Source organism: Canis lupus, chromosome 26 (assembly GCF_048164855.1).
Source record: "Canis lupus baileyi chromosome 26, mCanLup2.hap1, whole genome shotgun sequence".
Classification (NCBI taxonomy): Eukaryota; Metazoa; Chordata; class Mammalia; order Carnivora; family Canidae; genus Canis; species Canis lupus.
Window position 1 is genome coordinate 26760536 of NC_132863.1, and position 21427 is coordinate 26781962.

Genomic DNA, 21427 nt, shown 5'->3' on the forward strand with positions numbered 1-21427 from the left:
GGAGCTTGGGGCTCCATCTCACAAGCTTAAGATCATGACCTGAGCCAAAATCAGGAGTTGGACACTCAACCGACTGTGCCACCCAGATGTCCCTGCTTCCAATTTTTCTTTCACAGTTCCACAGAAAGTGGTTTATTGCCTTTAGAACAAAACAAGGTGCTTTCAGAACTTTTGTCAGTGAAGAAAAACTGTTAGAACTTGGAAACTTCATAAAATATTATTTGGCACTGATAGAAAGCTTCCCACTTGCAGCCTGAGCTGTCCGATTAGGTACAGCTAACTACTTAGAAGCAGGGCTTGTGCTTATGATTCGTGTACCAAGTGTCAGGTCTGACCTCCTTGTCCTGATTGCATGTGGTGCTTCTCCAGCACCCACTCAGTCACTGCTCTTCCCCACCACCCTGTGCTTTGTAGTCCAGTTTGGACCTTGTTTAGGTGTGTTTGTTAGGTGTTGCCTATGGAGCAGGCAGGGGGCCAAGCTACTTTTGGGGCAACACAGGCCAGGATCAGCTCATGAGAGCCTGGCACTATCCAAGGAGGGCCAGGACCCTCGTGCCTGGTGCTGCCATTTCAGATTCTAGTCTGACTGTGGGGTCAGCATGCCTGGTATAGATTAAGTGTGAACTCCTAGCAACTACAGATGTCTAAGGCAGGAAAACAAGACTGCCAGCTTGTGGCAGCCCCAACATTGATCCTCAAAGGCTGATTTTGATTTTTAACCCTGCTTAAGGAGAAAAGGGACCCTTCCCCACAGCCTTATGGGACAGAGGCCCTCCAAATGTTTTACTTATTTACTCCTGTGGTAATTTAATAAGCTTTGTGTCAAGCAGTGAATAGAATGCTGCCTTGCCCATTTTTGTTGTAGGCAGGAGAACAGATCTTGTTAGGGGGACAGAGGGACCTGCTTATGGCTAGAGTGGTCTGGTTTTAGAGGAATGTGAATGGGACTAAGGGAAGGAATGTGTATAGGCCCAAGGAAGGATGAGCCTTGCTTTGCCTGTGGAGGTAGGAAAGGCTTCTCAGAAAAGGTGAGACTGGCACCATGAGTAAAGCTGCAGCAAACATCTGGGCAAAAGCAGAGTTTTTTGAGGGTGGGGTATGAGTGCTATAGGATCAGTTTACAGGGTTGGATGGCTAGGTCCTTTTGGCTGCAGGTGACTACACAGAGAAATCCAATTGTCCTGGAGTCACATTCAGATAAGTTGGCTACCTTGAATACCTTCAAACATTATGAAAAGTTGAAAGAACAGTGTAATAAACACTATACTTTCCCATCTGCATTCACAAATTGGTAACATATTTACCCAATTTGATTTATATACTTTTTAAAATGTAATTAATTGTAATTAGCAGTAATTCTATAATATTTAGTATCCAAACCATTTTCAGATTTTCCTGTTGTCCCAAACTGTCATTTTTCAAAATCAAGATTGGTCAATCAAGATTGGCACATTATAGTTTGTTTTGTTTTGTTTTTTTAAGATTATGGGGAAGCCCAGGTGGCTCATCGGTTTAGTGCTGCCTTTGCCCAGGGTGTGATCCTGGAAACTCAGGATCGAGTCCCAAGTCAGGCTCCTTGCGGGGAGTCTGCTTCTCCCTCTGCCTGTGTCTCTGCCTCTCTCTCTCTCTCTGTCTGTGTCTTTCATGAATAAATAAAGAAAATATGTTTTTAAAAATATTTTATTTATTTATTTGACACAGGGAGACATCACAAGCAGGGGGAGGGAAAGGGAGAAACAGGTAGAGGGAGATGAAGAAACAAGCTTTCTGCTAAGCAGGGAGCCTAATGCAGAACTCAATCCCAGGACTCTGAGATCGTGACCTGAGCTGAAGGAAGATGCTTAAGTGGCTGAGCCACCCAGATGCCCCTACATTTTTGTTTTTATATATTTTATTTGCTTTTATTCTGTAATAATCCTTTATCCCCTGCTAATCCTTCCCGTCTCATGGCTGGCTGGCTTGCTTTCTTTTTAAAGAGTTTATTTTTAGGTAATCTACACCTCATGTGGGGTTCAAACTTGCAACCCTGAGATCAAGAGCTGCATGCTCTACCAACGGAGCCCACCAGGAGCTCCAATTTATTTATTTTTAAGAGTTCTGAACCATTTTGAAAACTATTCCACATGCTGGGTTAGTCACATTGTTTTCTTTTTTTTTTTTTAAGATTTTTTTTAAAATTTATTTATTCATGATAGTCACAGAGAGAGAGAGAGAGAGAGAGAGAGAGAGGCAGAGACACAGGCAGAGGGAGAAGCAGTCTCCATGCACAGGGAGCCCGATGTGGGATTCGATCCCGGGTCTCCAGGATCGCGCCCTGGGCCAAAGGCAGGCGCCAAACCACTGCACCACCCCAGAGATCCCAGTCACATTGTTTTCTTATGGTGAATTTAATTTGTTTCTTATATTCATTTATATTTTCTATTAGCTGGAAGTTGGGTCTAGACATCAGAATTAACATTTATTTGCAGAATGTTTCATTGGTAATGCTGTAGGTTTCATATTGTATCACATCGGGACACACAAAGCTAGGTTGTCCACTGTTCCATGTATCACTTAAATAAGGTAGTGACTGTCATCTCTCACCATTTTAAAGGAATATTTTCTCTGTGAAAATAGTAAATAATTTGTAATGATTTGTTAATATCCTGTTTATTTATTTATTTTTAGGTTTTATTTTATTTATTCATGAGAGACAGAGAGAGAGAGACAGAGACAGAGACACAGGCAGAGGGAGAAGCATCAGGCTCCGTGCAGGGAACCCAACACGGGACATGATCCCGGGTCTCCAGGATCATGCTCTGGGCTGAAGGCAGCGCTAAACCACTGAGCCACCGGGGCTGCCCTATCCTGTTTAACCTACGCCATTTACCTAATGATTTCAGCATCCATTGATAAAGACTTGCGTGAATCCGTTGTTACACTGGAAATTGAAGAATAGTGAAATTTTTTTTTTAAAGATTTTATTTATTTATTCATGAGAGACAGAGAAAGAGAGAGGCAGAGACACAGGCAGAGGGAGGAGCAGACTCCATGCAGGGAGCCCGACGTGGCACTCAATCCTGGGACTCCAGGATCACGCCCTGGGCTGAAGGCAGGTTCTAAACTGCTGAGCCACCCAGGGATCCCCAGAATGGTGAATTTCAAACTTTGTCATTCTCTTTATGTTTTGTGTTTTATTAGTTGACATTCTTTTGCAAGAAGAGGCCCCCCCACCCATTTTTAAGGATCACAGAGACTCAGATTGTTATGTGTGGTCTTACAGTCAGTTACATTCATTATTCTCTTTGGTGCTAAAATTATCCCAAATTTAGCCAGTGGGGGGACCTTTAAACCAAGTTCTTTGTTCTGTTGACACACTTCATATTAGTCCTTAAGTATTTTCTTTTTTTCTTGCACTACTTAGAAGGCCCACATTTATCTTGCACATGTCCTGTTATAAACCCTGGAGTCCAACCATTTCTCCAAGGAGGTCTAATTTCTTTTAGGTGGAAGTAGTATTTAGAAGTTAAGCTCTGGGCACTGGGTGTGTTTATTGCTGCTAGAATGTTATTACTTTTAGGCCTTTTCAGTGGATAGAGCTAAGAAACAACATTTTTGAAAAGTTGTGGGTTCATTTTGGTATTTCCAATGTAAATTTAATATTTAGTAAATATTTTGAGTTTTATTTTTGCCTTTTCTCTTATTTGAAAATCTTTGTTTCTTTTATTTCTAAGATTTTATTTTTAGACTTTTAATTAATTAATTAATTTTGGTGGGGGAGCGGCAGAAGGAGAGGGAGAGAATCTTAAGCAGGCTCCATGACCCTGAGATCATTACCTGAGCTGAAGCCAGGAGTTGGACACAACTGACTGAGCCAGGTGCCCCTGTGAGTTCCTTTTTAATGATCTTACAGTATAATTTTCTACTTTTTAAGTTACTTTTGAATATACATACAGCAAAATTCCCTCTTTTTTGGTGTACATATCTATGAGGGTTTTTTTTTTTTTATAAGGTTTTATTTATTTATTCATGACAGACACACAGAGAGAGGCTGAGACACAGGCAGAGGGAGAAGCAGGCTCCATGCAGGGAGCCCAACATGGGACTCGATCCCGGGTCTCCAGGATCAGGCCCTGGGCTGAAGGCGGTGCTAACCGCTGAGCCACCCGGGCTGCCCTATGAGTTTTAACACATGTATAGATTCTTACAAACATCACCACCAACAGGATAAGAGCACCTAAAGAATTCGCTTATGCTATGCCTTTGCCAGTCTATAATTATTTGATTTGATTATTTTTTTAGGATTTTACTTATTTGTTTGGGCAGCCCAGGTGGCTCAGCAGTTTAGTGCTGCCTTCAGCCCAGGGCATGATCCTGGAGACCCGGAATCGAGTCCCACGTCGGGCTCCCTGCATGGAGCCTGCTTCTCCCTTTGTCTGTCTGTCTGTCTGTCTCTCTGATAAATAAATAAATAATCTTAAAAAAACTGGAAAGATTTTACTTGTTAATTTATTTTATTTATTCTTTTAGAGAGAGAGCTCACACACTCAAGTGGGAGGGTGGAGAGGCAGTGGGAGAGGGAGAGAGAAAACGACTCAGGGCTTGATCTCAGGACCCTGAGATCATGACTGAGCCGAAATCAAGAGTTGGATGCCCAACTGACTGAGCTACCCAGGCCCCCCAAGATATTAAGTAATCTTTACATCCAGTGTGGGGCTCAAACTCACAACCCTGAGATCAAGACTCACATGCTGCCCTGACTGAGCCAGACAGGTGCCCCTGATTCATTTTCTTACTTGTCTGTCTTCCCTATTAGGATGCAAGCTCAGTGAGGGCTGGTGCATTACATTTGGTTCTCTGAGAAGCTGTAGGGTTGATCCATTTGGATACCCTCTGTAGAGGGAAATGGGGAGTGAGGTGAAGAGGCTGGGAGAGCTATCAGACTGTCTTGCAAGTCTGATCCCTAGGGAGGAGAGAAAAGGAAGGTAGGCTGCCTTCCAGTCGCAGTAGAGCTCTCAGAAAGTTTTGGCAAAGGAGATGCGGATATCTCAAGCCAACATTGCTGTCAAAAGAGTCTTGTCTCCCTGAAGAGTCTTGTCTTAGTATACCTGCTCACTTAATCCTTGACTGAGAGCAGCTGTAGGGAAGTGTGGAGATGGCACAGAAGTCAAGTCGGGGATTGGTTTTAGATCCTTTGCACCTGGTGTCAGTTACTATCCCCTTGATAAGGATGTGATGGGTGCATTTTCAAGGCAGCCATGGGTGTGCTATCAATTTTGTTTGCCGATATATCTCTAGTGCCTGAAAATTGCACTTGGAATATAAGGGGTAATAAAGTATTTGTGGATCAAGTTCCAAATGATTGTAGGAAAGCAGTTTTCTAGGTTGTTCTGAGTGGTTACATCTTAAGCTTGCGAGAAATTTTTTTTTAATACTGCAGAATTAGATAGCAATTATGTATAGGATTGACTGTGCCAGGCTTACTATATGCAGCTTCTCCATTAAATCTTCTCAGCAAGCTATGCTGTTTATTGTTTCAATTTTATAAGTGGAGGAGAAAACCAAGGTTCACAGAGTTACCTCTTTTGTTCCAAATTTCACAGCTAGTGTGTGGTGTAGCTGGGATTAAACTGTTGATCTGATTCCAAAAGTTGGCTATGCTTCCCAGGTGATTTCCTTTCCCTAGTGATATTTTTCTAAGTTCTCTTCCATATTTTCTGGATTTGCTGCTAGGTTGAAAAAAAAAAAAAAAAAGAAAAGGATTTTTTTTTTTTTTTTTTGGCATGAAAAGGATTAAACATTTTTCAAAACCCATGTGACAGTAGACATGTATGGAGATATAAATGTGACCCAGAGTGGGTGAGTGGGTCTTTCTGGATTAATGCTTTGATATTTTTAATAGACCTGTATCTTTGATTTATTTTGTTTGTGATACTTACACAGAAGCCTGGTTTCTCTCCTACCTTGTCTACTACACATATACTTAGTAATGTTAAGCAACAATAACAGTGGCAGCTAACATTTATCAGAGATTTGCCTTAATTGTTTTATATGAGGTATCTCATTTAATCCCCAAAAGCAGGCCCATTTGAAACTGATCTCTGAAGCAAAAAGACTTGCCCAGGATCACAGATTTTATTTTTCTTTTTAGATATTTTATTTTTAAGTAATCTTTATACCCAAGGTAGGGCTCCAACTCACAACTCTGAGATCAAGAGTTGAATGCTCTTCCAGCTGAGCTAGATGGGCACCCCACCAAGATCACAGATTAATCACTCATTGAATCTGAGACTTAACCTAGTTTTGTTAAACAACTATTTTATGTATCTTACCAGAATTCATTTGTAAATCATCCAAACCAGCTTTTCTTAAATTCCAGGGTCCCAAAGAAATCACAGGATTAAGATTTTTATTATTTAGAGAGGGGAGTTTGTAAAATATAGATTTAGATTTTTTGGAGACTGGCAAGATGGCGGAAGAGTAGGGGTCCTCAACTCGTTTTTTTTTGTTTTTTTTTTTGATCCCACAAACTTACCTAGATATCTTTCAAAACATCCTCAACACCTATGAATTTGACCTGAGAGGTAAAGAGAGAACAGCTGGAAGATTTAGATTTTTCCCTGGGGGTTGTTAGTACTCAGAACATTGTATCTTACCAAACAGGCTATGGAATACTGATAAGAATTTGTGTTCTAATTTAGGACCTACCACTTTGGGGCACACTTCCCAGATATCCATTTCCTACTCTATGGATGGTGTAATCCTGCCTGCTCTCTTTACTTCCAGGGTTGTGCAGATGAATTGACTAACATGTGAGAGGCTTCAGTCTCCTAGCAATGATATTTGGTGGATAGAACAGAAACTGCTAGTTCTGCCGCCCTCCGCCTTGTTCCCTTCATCTGTCAGGAGCACACCATCTGCCTGGATCAGTAGTCCTGGCCTTCTCTCTTCTTGCCCAGATCATGGTGACAAACTCCTTCTGTCTGTTGCTTTCCTGACTCTTTGGCACATTTCCACTGCTTTGTTTCCATATAAGCTGATTATGGTCTCCTTCCACTTTTTTTTTTTTTTTTTAAAGATTTTATTTATTTATGAGAGAGAGAGAGAGAGAGAGAAAGAGGCAGAGACACAGGCAAAGGGGGGAGAAGCAGGCTCCATGCAGGGAGCCCGACATGGGACTCGATCCCGGGTCTCCAAGATCAGGCCCTGGGCCGAAGGCAGCGCTAAACCGCTGAGCCACCCGGGCTGCACTGTACCATATCCTTTTTAAAAAATATTTTTATTTTTAAAAAATATTTATTTATTCATGAGAGACACAGAGAGAGGCAGAGACATAGGCAGAGGGAAAAGCAGGCTTCCTGTGGGGAGCCCGATGTGGGACTCTATCCCAGGACCCCAGGATCACGACCTGAGCCAAAGCTAGATGCTCAACCACTGAGCCACTCAGGTGCCCCTACCATCCTTTTTTCTTAAGTAATTTTTCACTGGGGTACCTGACTGGTTCAGTGTTAGAGCCTCATGTTGCATGTAGAGCTTACTTAAAAATAAAATCTTACAAAAAATAAAAGTAATTTTTCATTTCTGAGCTTTACACATACATGTATTGAGTGTCTGCTGGGAGTCAGACACTAACTACACCGTGTGGAATGAAGAAAAATCACGCAGACCTCTCAAGAAGTTTAGAGGACACTAGAGTATTTAGCTCTGGCTTTTAGCATTGCCAGTCAATGATGTTAATCATATGTTCTTATGCTAATAGTCTCCATTTATTGAGGGATTTACTCTGCCAGTGACAAGTCTAAAGGCTTTACCTGTTACACCCTATATCATTCTCATAATACTACATGGTGTGGGTATTCCTATCTTATACATGAGGAAACAGGCACACGCAGTTAACTAAGTTGCCCAAAGTTGCACAACTAGTAAATGATGAATTTGGAACTTGAATCAAGGTGGTTTGGCTTGTGGGCACAACAGGATGTGACTTTGATCCCTATGCTGTATCCTATACCTAGGATAGAAAGTAAAGTTCTTGAAATTAATTATATCATAAGATGTTACTTAACTCTGTACAGAGTTCTTGTATAAACCCCTGAGGGAGAACAGTTAATTTTGTTTGTGGGAATTTCAGAAGGCTTCACAAAGGTATCTAATGCTAAGTCATTCATTTAGTACTAGATGCTGGTGATACAGTGATGATTAGGATGGACGTAATCCCAGTCTTTAAGAGCTGCCATTTGGTGGAGGTAGACGGACCAACAGACCCACACCTGTAAGGTTAGGTGGTGGTAAATGCTAGCTAGTAAGAGGAATAAGGACTAATGAGTAGACAAGAGTGTGACACAGTGTGTGTATAAGGGGTGTTTTTTCATATAAAGCTACTCAGGGAAGGTCTTTCTATTAAGGAGACTTTTTTATTTTTATTTTTAAGATTTATTTATTTTATTCAGAGAGAGAAAGAGAGAGAGAGAGAGAGAGACTGAGACACAGGCAGAGGGAGAAGCAGGCTCCTTGCAGGGAGCCCGACATGGGACTCAATCCCATGGGACTCAATCCCGGGTCTTAAGGAGACATTTGAATAGAGATCCAAAGTGAGGGAGGGAGTGAGCCAGGTGGATATCCAGGGGAAGAGGATTTCAGGCAGAGGCAGCCAAGGCACAGCATGCTGGGCATGTCCAAGCCAGAAAAGGAGGGTAAAGATTAAGGGTGCCAGAGGTAGGAGGTGAGTCCACAAATGTCAGCGGGAGCCAGATCTGGCTGTACGTGGGTATTTGGACTTTATTTGGAATGTAATAGGAAGTCATTGAAAGATTTTAAACAGGGAAGTGACATTATCTGATTTCAGTTATTAAAAGTGGCTGTGGTTATTTTGTGTAGAATATGCTATAGGAAGACATGGAAAAAAAGAGGGAGAATAGTAAGGAGTCTTTTGTAGTAGTTTGGATTAAAGGTGATAGTTACTTGGGATGATGGAAAGTGGTCAGAGTCTGAGTATTTTTTTGAAGGTATAGCTGATAGATTTGCAGATGATATTGTGAGAGACAGAGAAGAGTCCAGGGTGACTCCAAGGGCATTTGGTCTAAGTACCAGTAGAATTACTATTTGCTAAAATGAGGAAAATCAGCAGTTTGGTTTTTGGATATGTTAAATACAGCATTCCTTTTAGACAACCAAGTGGAGATGTTGAGCAGATGGTTGAATAACAGAGTCAGGCATTTAGGTGTGAGCTATGGGTTAGAGATAAAAATTTGGGAATTGGCAGTGAGTACACGGGATATAAAAAAAAATAGATTTTATTTTTTAGAGCAGCTTTAGGTTTACAGTAAAACTGAACAAAAAGTACAGAGAAGACCCATCCCTTGCCTCCACACTTTCATAGCTTTTCCCACTATCAACTTCCTGCACGAGAATGATACATTTGTTATAATTCTTGGACCTACATTGACCCATCATTATCACCCAAATTCTGTAGTTTATATTCGGGTTCACATTTGTTGATGTACATTCTGTGGGTTTGGACAAATGTATAATGACACATGCCCATTGTTACGGTATTATACAGAATATTTTCATTGCCCTAAAAATCCTCTGTGCTTTGGTTCTTCAGGTGTTCCTGTCACCTAAGCCCTGTGCATCACTGACTTTTCACTGTCTCCAAGTTTCATCTTTTTCCATAATGTGATCAGTTGAACATACATACAGTAGATAGCCTTTTTAGATTGGCTTTTTTATTTCATTTAGTAATATGCAGTTAATGTTTCTTCATGTCTTCTCATGGCTTGATAGCTCATTTCTTTTTAGCACTAAATAATATTTCATTGTCAGAATGTACTACAGTTTACTTATCCATAAGTTTTCAACTCATTTGAGTAAATACTAAAGAGTGTGATTGTGGGTTGCCTGGCTGACTCAATTGGTAGACAATGCAACTCTTTTTTTTTTTTTTAAAGTAGGCTCCACACACAGTATGGAGCCCAACATGGGCTTGAACTCACAACTCTGAGATCAGGACCTGAGCTGAGATCAGGAGTCAGACACTTAACAGACTGAGCCATCCAGATGCCTTGAGCATTCGACTCTTGATCTCAGGATTGTGAATTCAAGCTCCATATTGGCTGTATAGACTACTTTAAAAAAAAGTGTATGATTGCCAGATTATATGGTAAGAGTATGTTTAGTTCTATAAGAAACTGCTAAACTCTTTGGCAGTGGCTGTACCATTTTACATTCCTACTATTTGTGAATGAGAATTACTATTGTTCCATATCCTCTACCAGTATTTGGTTGTCATCAGTGTTTTGGATTTTGTTACTATAATAGGTAATAGGTAAATAGGTAATAGGTAATAGGTAAATCTCATCGTTATTTAAATTTACAATTCCCTAACAAAATATGATGTTGAATATCTTGTCGTATGCTTGTTTGTCATCTCTATATTTTCTTTGGTGAGGTATCTCTTAAGGTCTTTAGCCCATGTTTTGTTTGTTTCTTTGTTTTCTTACTGGGTTTTTAGAGTTCCTTGTACATTTTAGATAATAGTTCTTTATCAGTTGTGCCTTCATGAGACTGGATGAGCTCATCTAGGGCTGTGCTGTCCAAAAAAGTAGCCATTAGCTACCTGTGGCTGTTTAACTAAAAGTGAAAATTCAGCTTCTCAGGCACACTAGGCACAATTCCAGTGCTCAGTAGCCACATGTGGCTAATGGCTGCTATACTGGAGAGCAGAGATATAAAAAGTTTCCACTGAGAAGGTTCTGTTGGACAGTGGTGACCTAGGAAGTCAGTATAGATAAAAAGGAGGACTGAGTCCTGGAGCCTTCCTGTAGATGTTTACAGATGAAGAGACTAGGAAGGAGTGACCATTGAGGCAGGAGTAATCCCAAGAGGAGAATGTCCAGAAGTATAGTGCAAAAATCCCAAGAGGAGAATGTCCAGAAGTCTAGTGCAAAAAAGTATTTCAAGAAGCAGGGAGTAATCAGCTCAGTCTTGTGACACAGCTGGGTCAAGTAAGATGAGGATTCAGTGATTGTTGATTTGGTAACATCAAGGTTATAAATGATCTTGACAATAGTTGTTTTAGTGGAGCAGTGGGGACAAAATCCTGATTGGCATGAGTTCAAGAAAAATGGGAGAGAGACTGGTATGTTGCACAAGGGGAGGAATTAGCCATTTACAGGAGCAGATAGTTATTTATTATAAGGGGAAAAGGGAGACAGGGTATACAGAGAGAAATGAAGGTCGACTGCTAGAGTTGGCGATGGGAGCATGTGATTTTTCTTTGTGTGTGATTTTCTATTTTAAAATTGAGTTATAATTTATATACAGTACAGTTCTATGAGGCTTGCCAAATTCATAATGGTGGTGTGCATGTGCTACCACAGTCAAAATTTCCTTGTATCCCTTCGTAGTCAGTTCCTCCTGCCACTTCCAGCCTTTATTACCCATGATCCTGTCCTTGTTCGTGTAGTTTTACTTTTTCCAGAAAGTCATATAAGTGAAATTGTATGGTGTGTAGCCTTTTAAATTTGGCTTATCATATTCACTTATCATAATGCATTTGAGATTCATTCACACTTTATTTTTATTTTTTTCCATCCACACTTTAGCATGAATCCGTCATTTGTTGCTTTTATTGCTGAGTAGAATTCCAATGTATGGATGTACCATAGTATATCCAATTGTTAAAAAATATGAATAACTTCCAGTTTTTACTAAATATGAAAGAATGTAAGTTCTCATTTGTTTTGGGTAAATACCAAGGAGTGGGGATTGCTGAGTCATAGGTTAAGTGTGTGTTTAACTGGTACTGTTTTCCAGTGTGGCTGTTCACGTTTGCATTTCCACCAGCATTGTGTGAGAGTCCCAGTTGCTCTTGTCTTTGCCAGCATTTGGTGGGATTCTTTTTTTTTTTTTTTTATTTTTCTAAATTTTCTAAATTGTATTATAATGTGTATACCGTAAATTCACTCTCCTAAAGCATACAAATCAGTGATTTGTAGTATATTCACAAAGTTGTACAACTATCACTACTATCTAATTTCAGAATATTTTCATAATCCCGAAAAAGAACTGCATTAGCAGTCTCTTCCTTTTTCCCTTCAGCCCTCCTCAGCTCTGGGCAACTACTATTAAACTTTCTGTATAGATTTGCCTATTCTGGACATTCCGTACAAACCAAATCATAGAATACGTGTTTCTTTGTGACCAGCTTCTTTTTTTTTTTTATTTTTTTTATTTATGATAGTCACACAGAGAGAGAGAGAGAGAGAGAGAGAGAGAGAAGCAGAGACATAGGCAGAGGGAGAAGCAGGCTCCATGCACTGGGAGCCCGACGTGGGATTCGATCCCGGGTCTCCAGGATCGCGCCCTGGGCCAAAGGCAGGTGCCAAACTGCTGCGCCACCCAGGGATCCCTGTGACCAGCTTCTTTCACTTAACATGATATTTTCTTTTTTCTTTTTTTTTTTAACATGATATTTTCTTTTTAAAAAAGGCTCTATGCCCGCTGTGGGGCTTGAACTCATGGCCCTGAGATGAAGAGTCATATATTCTACCAACTGAACCAGCCAGGTGACCCAAAGTTAACTATTTAGGACTACCTTCTCTCTCTCTCTCTCTCTTTTTTAGAGTAGGCTCCAAGCCGAATATGGGCTTGAAGTCATGACCCCGAGGTCAAGAGTTGCATGTTCTACCAAATGAGCCAGCCAGGTGCCCCACTTAAAATATTTTCAACATTCATTTGTGTCGTAGTATATATTAGCATTCTTTGTGATGAGTGAATAATATTCACATATAATATATATATGAAATAGTATATCATAGGGATATACTATATTTTATTTATCCATTTATCAGTAGATGAGTATTATTTTCACTTTTTGGCTATTATGAATAATGCTGCTATGAATATTTGTGTATGCATTTGTGTGTGGACATATGTTTTCATATTTCTTGGATATCTAGGATAGAATTACTGGATCAAATGCTAATTAACCTGTTTAATCTTTTGAGGAACTGCCAAACTTATTTTTCCACAGCAGTTGTGCCATTTTCTGTTTTTACCAGTGTTGGGAATTCTTTTTTGATTGATTTTATTTTTTAAGTGGGATAAGAAACTCCTCAGCGAACACTGAGGATCTAGAGAAGTATGGTTTGGGTTTGAGGAAAGAAGATAAGGTATGAAATATTATTTAGAAGAATTAAGAGGGATTGGATGTGAGAAATGTGGTAAGATTGCTGATTCCATCAAATTCCACTAAAGTCCCACTGGAGGTTAGTGGTGATGGAATCTTTTAAATTAAGAATTTAATTTAATTTAATTTTTTAACTTTAAGTAAACTCCATGCCCAATGTGGGGCTTGAACTCACAACCCTGAGATCAAGAGTCACATACTCTACTGATGGAGCCAGCCAGGTGCCCCTATTTTATTTTATTTTATTTTATTTTATTTTATTTTATTTATTTTTTGCCCCTATTTTATTTTATTAAGATTTTATTTTTAGGGCCCCTGGGTGGCTCAGACAGTTAAGCATCTGCCTTTGGCTCAGATCATGATCTTGGGGCCCTTGGATCCAGGCCCACATTGGGCTCCTTGCTTTAGCAGGGAGTCTGCTTCTTCCTTTCCCTCTGCCTGCCACTCCCCCCGCTTGTGCTCGCTCTCTCACTTTTTCTGTCAGATATGTAAATAAGATATTTTAAAAAAATATTTTATTTTTAAGAAATCTCCATACCCAACATGGGGCTGAAACTCACAACCTTGAGTTTAAGAGTTACTTCTCCAACTGAACCAGCCAATAGCCCCTGCTATTTTATTTTATTTTATGTTATGTTATGTTATGTTATTTTTCTAGCTTTTTATTTTAGAATAGTTTTAGATTTACAGAAAATTCCAAAGATAATATAGTGTTCCTGTATTATACCCAATATCCCTTGCTATTAACATAGTACAGAAATGTAAGATTCATTTGTTACAATTAATGAACCAATATTGGTATATTATTATTGGCTAAAGTCTATACTTTATTCATATTTCTTTCTTTTTTAAAGATTTTATTTATTTATTCATAGAGACACACACAGAGAGAGGCAGAGACACAGTCAGAGGGAGAAGCAGGCTCCATGCAGAGAGCCTGACGTGGGACTTGATCCAGGGTCTCCAGGATCATGCCCTGGGCTGCAGGCGGCGCTAAACTGCTGCGCCACTGGGGCTGCTCCTTTATTCATATTTCCTTAGTTTTCCCCTAATGTCCTTTTCTGCTTCAAGAACCCATTCAGGATACATTCATTCATTCATCATTCATTCATCATTTAAAATAAATTATTTTTCTACTTTTTAAAAAGATTATTTATTTATTTATTTAAGATTTTATTTATTCATTCATGAGAGACACAGAAAGAGGCAGAGACACAGGCAAAAGGAGGAGAAGCAGGCACCATGCAGAGCCCGATGTGGGACTTGATCCCAGGACCCTGGGATCACCACCTGAGCGAAAGGCAGAAGCTTAACCACTTAGCCACCTAGGCACCCCGATGGATCTTTTATTTATATCAGTATGGACTCATATTTCTTTTGGGCTTTGGGTTATAATCCCATACTGCTTTATTTTGTTACTCTTGTTGCATTGGGAGCATTTTCAGTTGGCACTTGTGCCCTTTTGATATACTCTCATCATCACTGTGCATGTGTGTTCATGTGTGTGTGTTTGTGTATGTGTGAGACACTTCCTTATTTCTGGCACTAAAGAATATTTTAGGTTGTATATTTACTGCCCCAGTCTTAGAATTAGCCATTTCTCCAAAGAGCCCCGGTTCCTTTTATTGGAAAATGGTATTAGACAGAGATCAGGGTGCTAGGTGTGCTCATTGCTATGGAGGAGATGTTGCTTCTAGCCTCTGGATTATTATCATTCTTAGATAATATCTGTATTTTTTTTTATTATACTGGTGGAATGTACTTTTTTTTTTTTTGAACAGTAACGTTCCACAGAACTCAATATGTTAGAGCCTTTAGAGCCCCCTTGGAGTCTTCTTAGTTTCTCTTTTTCTACCCCATTATTTACTCCATTAGCCGATCCTGTCATATTCATGTGCAGAATCTATCCTGGCTCTCACACTGGCTGTTACCTCCACCCTCCCACTCTGGCCTCAAGCCTCTATCATGGATCTTCTGGACCCTGGCACTAGTCACCTAACTGGACTCATATATCCTTCTGGACTGAACTTCCTTTCCTCATCAGGCTCTTTTCCACTCAATAGCCAGTGGTAGGCTCTGGATTTTTAAAGTTTTTTCTTCCTCTCTCCCTCCTTTTTTTAGATTTATTATTTATTTATTTATTTATTTATTTATTTATTTATTTATTTATTTACTTTTATTTTATTTTTTATTTAAAATAAATTATTTAACATGTAATGTATTATTAGTTTCAGAGGTAGCGGTCAGTGATTCATCAGTCCTGTATAATACCCAGTGCTCATTATATCATGTACCCTCCTGAATGTGTATCACCCAGTTACCCAGTTACCCCATCTCCCCACTCACTCCCCTCTAGCAACCCCCAGTTTGTATTTCCTATGATTAAAAGTCTCTTATGCTTTGTTCTCCGTGATTTCATCTTATTTTATTTTTCCTCTCTTTTCCTATGATCCTCTGTTTTGTTTCTTATAGATTCTACATATCAGTGAGATCATATGATAATTGTCTTTCTCTGATTGACTTATTTTGCTTAGCGTACTACCCTCTAGTTCCATCCACATTGTTGCAAATGGCAAGATTTTTTTTGATGGTTGAGTAGTATTCCACTATACACACACACACACACACACACACACACACACCCCACATCTTCTTTATCCATTCATCTGGCTATTTTGGACATTGCTGCTATAAACATTGGGGTGCAGGTGCCCCTTTGGATCACTACATTTGTATCTTTGGGGTAAATCCCTAGTAGTGGGGGTGCCTTGGTGGCTCAGTTGGTTAAGCATCTGCCTTGGAATTGGGTCATGACCCCAGGGTTCTGGAATTGAGCCTCACGTGGCACTTTCTGCTCGTTGGGGAGCTTGCTTCTCCCTCTCCCTCTGCCTCTTCCCCTGCTTGTGCTTTCTCTCTCTCTGTCTCAAATAAATAAAATCTTTAAAAAAAATCCTTACTAGTACAATTCCTAGCTCATAGGGTAGCTTTATTTTCACCTTTTTTTTTTTTTTTTAAAGATTTTATTTATTCATGAGAAACAGAGAGAGAGGCAGACACACAGGCAGAGGGAGAATCAGGCTGCATGCAGGGAGCCCGATGTGGGACTCCATCCTGGGACTCCAGGATCACATCCTGTGTCGAAGGCCGACACTAAACCACTGAGCTACCCAGGGATCTCCTTCACCTTTTTTAAAAATAATTTTTAAAATGATTTATTTATTTATTCATGAGAGGGAGAGAGAGAGAGAGGCAGAGACATAGGCAGAAAGAGAAGCAGGCTTCCTGCAAGGAGCCCGATGTGGGACTTGATTCCCAGGATCACGCCCTGAGCCAAAGGCAGATGCTCAACCACTGAGCCACTCAGGCGTCCCTATTTTCAACTTTTTGAGGAACCTCCATACTGTCTTCTAGAGTGGCTGCACCAAGTTTGCATTCCCACCAACAGTGTAGGAGGGTTCCGCTTTCTCTGCATCCTTGCCAACACCCATCATTTCCTACTTAATGTTAGCTATCCTGACCCCTGTGAGGTGATATCTCATTGTGATTTTGATGTTTATTTCCCTGATGCCAAGTGATACTGAGCATTTTTTTAATGTATCTGTTTGCCATTTGTATGTGTTATTTGGAGAAAAGCCTGTTCATATCTTCTGCTTATTTCTTGATTTGGAGTATTTGTTCTTTGGGTGTTGAGTTTGATAAATTCCTTATAGATTTTGGATATTAGTCCTTTATCTGATAAGACATTTTAAAATATCTTCTCCCATGCTGTCAGTTGTGTTTTGGTTTTGTCGACTGTTTCTTTGCTGCTGTGCAAAAGCTTTTTAACTTGATGAAGTCCCAATAATTCATTTTTGCATTTGTTTCCCTTGCCTTTGGAGACATGTTTAGCAAGAAGTTGCTGTAGCTGAGGTCATACAGGTTGCTGCCTGTGTTCTCCTCTAGGATTGGGATGGATTCCTGTCTTACATTTAGGTCTTTCATCCATTTTGATTCTATTTTTGTGTGTAGTGTGAGGAAATGGTCCAGTTTCATTCTTCTACAAGTGGCTGTCCAATTTTCCCAACATTCTTTATTGAAGAGACTTTTTTCCATTTGGTATTCTTTCCTGAAGATTAGTTCACCGTAGAGTTGAGGGTCCATTTCTAGGTTCTCTATTCTGTCCCGTTGATCTATGTGTCTGTTTTTGTGCCAGTACCATATTATTGTCTTGATGATTACAGCTTTGTAATAGAGCTTGAAGTCTGGAATTGTGATGCCACCAGTTCTAGTTTTCTTTTTCAACATTCCTTTCTGCTTCTGAATTTTTAAGAAACTTTTTTGATACTAATTTTTATGGTAGTTTATAGTTGTAAGACATTGAATTAAGAGAGCAAAGATGCTACTCTTTAAAAAAATTGTTTTTAGGTTTTTATTTATTTATTAGAGAGAGAGAGAACATGAGTAGCGCGAGGGGCAGACGGAGAAGCAAATTCCCCTTTGAGCAGCGAGCCCTACACAGGGCCAAAGGCAGATGCTTAACTGACTGAGCCACCCAGGTGCCCCTCTCTTTTTTTAAATCTCTAAAAAACTTTTTACTGATGTACAATTTATATTAGAGTGCACTTAGATCTTAAATGTGTAGCTTGATGAACTTTTATACATGGATCCATAGTGTAACCACTGTCCAGATCAAGATAGAGTCACACACTCAGTCACACAGCCCACTCCATCCCCAAGGAAAGCATTATTTGTGGTCATGCACTTCAAGTGAGATCCATCAGCATGCCAAAGGCAATATCTAGCCAATAATCAGCTGCCTGGGTGGAGAATGTGGAGAATCCGATTTACCTAGGGTTGGGGTTTTTCCAGGCAGGTATGATGGAGGGAGAGAGGGGCCAGGGAGTTCGAAGGAAATGAGATCAAAGAACAAGATTTCCAGGATGAGAGTGAAGGTGACAATAGGCAGAAGGAACAGTGTGAGCAAAAGTATTCAGGCCTCAAGGAATATCACATCTTCTCAGAATCTGGAGAGGGAACACATCAGGAGTACTGGGAGGTTCGGCTAAACCAGGGGATGTTAAACAGGAGAGAGAGACATAGATCCCTCTTAGGAACAGAAGGATGGTGGTGTTTATTCAGTCACCAAATAATTTACTGAGTGTCTCTATATCAGGCCCTTTGCCAGTACTGATAGAGGGGCATAGGTTGTCTGGATGTACTGACTGTTGAGTTGTTACTGGTGAGAAATGATTTAGATGGAGAGGAGAGATGAATTCAAGACATTCTGATTCTGTCACATGTTGACTAATGGAGGTGGTGAAGGGTTAGGAAAAGAGTTAAGACCCCTAAAACAGCACAGTTTTGCTACAGCTTAATAGCCTTTTGTGTTTCGTTAAATACAGTTTCCAGGGCAGCCCCAATGGCCCAGTGGTTTAGTGCCGCCTTCAGCCCAGGGTATGATCCTGGAGACCCGGGATTGAGTCCCACATCAGGCTCCCTGCATGGAGCCTGCTTCTCCCTCTGCCTGTGTCTCTGCCTCTCTCTCTCTCTCTCTGTCATGAATAAATGAATAAAATCTTTAAAAAAATATATATAGTTTCCATTTCTTTTTTTTTTTTTTAATTTTTTTATTTATTTATTTATGATAGGCACACAGTGAGAGAGAGAGAGGCAGAGACACAGGCAGAGGGAGAAGCAGGCTCCATGCACCGGGAGCCCGATGTGGGATTCGATCCCGGGTCTCCAGGATCGCGCCCTGGGCCAAAGGCAGGCGCCAAACCGCTGCGCCACCCAGGGATCCCTAGTTTCCATTTCTATCCTCTCTCCAACAAAGGCTGGGGATGGCTTAGAATGTTACTTTCGTGCATAGAACTCTTCTGGTATGAGCACTGAACCAGAAACAAAGGCACACTCTGATTTTTGAAGTAAATGCATGTAGATTTGCAGAAAGACTATTTTTATATATAGTAAGATTGTGGAAGCAGCCTGAATGTCCAACTCCTGGGGAAAAGTTTAGGTAGATTTTTGGGCTAGCCATCAGGTGGACTGTTAGGTGGCCAAGAGGAAAGACATCTTTGTGGACCTGAGTCACTACAAAGATATTTACATATGAAGGCAAATTAAGAGCAGAAGGCTCCTTACTGGGTTTAGTTTAAAAGATCTGGTTACTGATCTTATTTACACCTTTTCCTAGTCACTTGTTTGAACATTCATTTCCACAGATGTAAAATGGGTGCTGTGGTAATGACAACTGCTTAAATGCTCCTGAGATTGTGGTAAAGATCCAGTGAGATCCTTATGTAATGAGAGTTCTGTCCCCCACTGCCATTGGCATGCATTGGTTATTAATAGCCATATGAGTGAACACTGACCTGTTGAAGTGGGAAATCAGGGAAATTTTATCCTTTCTGGTCCTCTTTTTCCCCTCCTGTAATGTTTCTTCAGTTCATATTTCTAGTATGTGTGTGGGGGACCAAACAGATTCCTGCCAAGCACTGTCTAGCTGCTCTAATTTAAGCATGTGCACAGTGTGTGGGGTTGGGCAGCTTAATTTTACTCATATGTAGCCAAGACTGAGCAGCAAGCCTTCCCAGATTTGAAGTCATTTACTGTGAGCAAGCCAATATTGTCTCCCTGTGTTAGATCTGGACTGTTCTCTGCCTTTCTGGACATATACATGGCATTATTCTGTCTTATTTGGTGTAAGCTTCATTCTCCTTTCTTTTCCTTGGTGGAGCCCTTGGGTAGGCTGGCGTATCTGGTAGCTTATTCTTTTTTTCTTTTTTTTTTTTTTTTTTAAGATTTTTTACTTATTCATTTATGACAGACATAGAGAGAGAGAGAGAGAGAGAGAGAGAGACAGGCAGAGGGAGAAACAGGCTCCATGCCAGGAGCCCGACGTGGGACTCGATCCCGGGACTCCAGGATCGCACCCTGGGCCAAAGGCAGGTGCCAAACCGCTAAGCCACCCAGGGATCCCCTATCTGGTAGCTTAGAGCAGTGTTTTTTGAACTCAAAAATGTGAGGATTGACTCCTCTAACCTGTATACTATCTATGAATCCCACTTTTAGTAGCATTAGAGCAAAATGTTAATATGTTAGCTCTGATAAAGGTGGTCCAGATTATGGAAAAGCACAGTAAGACATTCTTCATGGAGACCTTGTGGACTGCTAGCTATGTGTTCACAAGCACCCAGTGGTCCCTGAACTGCTATTGGGAATGCTAATACTAAATAGTCATTTAAGACTGAACTGCCCATCTGTATGATAGGTATGGAATCCACAAAGGTTCTTGTGCAGGTGTCTGCATGGAGTTACTGTTTACTTTCTCACCTTCAGTTTTTTGTACTACTTTGTCTTGTTTTGTGCCTCCCTTCCTCTGTACCTATGCTGATTTACTCATGTTGCACTCTTTCAGAAATCCTCTCCAGCCTCACTGCCTCCTTGATCACCTGCCTCTTCATCTTTCAGAATTGAAATCAAGTGTCTCCTCTTCACTAGCATTGTCTTGAGCCCCCTCTCCCCCAGCTTCTTCTTCGGCCTCTTCATTTCCCCTTGGCCCTAGAACTGATCTTTTGCTCCTCTACCCTACCTCACCTTAAGTTGTCTTCTGTTGTTGCACCTGTGATACTTTATTATCACTACTTGGGTGTATAGACACACATTTATTCCCCTGAGGATTCTGCAGTGACTACAGGACAGATTCCATTAGAGGTTTCTGTAGTTTCTTAGGGAAGCAGGCCATAAACATAAAGAAGTAAATGGAGAAACAAAGGAAATAATTATGGACTGGGTTAAATGCTGTGAAGGAAACAAACGGAAAGCTGACATAGACTGAAAGGAGATGGGGACTATTTGAGATATTGTAGGCAGGGATTCTCAGGCTGTAGTAGGGTAAGGCTATTGCCTAGGAAGAATGGGCATGGAGAAATTCAAGTAAAAGGAACAGACTGGGTATGGAAAGGTATGTGGTATGTCTGAGGAAATGAAAGGCCCAGTGTGTGTTATAACATAGAGTCTGTCTTCTTTTGCCAGCTGCTCTGATCACATATCTTTATAGATTTGGCCCTGTATTTCCAAACTCTGGCACATTCCAGAGTAGGAATCAGAAAATGTCTGTTGAATTGATGAATTAATTTATTTTCTCGTCTCTTCTCTTCTCTTCTCTTCTCTTCTCTTCTCTTCTCTTCTCTTCTCTTCTCTTCTCTTCTCTTCTTCCCATTCTCTTTGTCCCTTTATGTTTGATTGGCTGCACTGACCTTCTGTGGCTTCTTGGTT

General features: G+C 40.4%; 1 protein-coding gene and 1 non-coding gene across 7 annotated transcripts in view; one reads left to right on the forward strand and one right to left on the reverse strand.

The window, feature by feature from the left end:
• PHF20 (PHD finger protein 20) overlaps positions 1-21427 on the forward strand; it is a 147136-nt gene that overhangs the window by 30651 nt on the left and 95058 nt on the right. The window lies entirely within an intron of this gene.
• On the reverse strand, positions 639-772 carry LOC140618924 (small Cajal body-specific RNA 20). Its single transcript, XR_012018916.1, has one exon.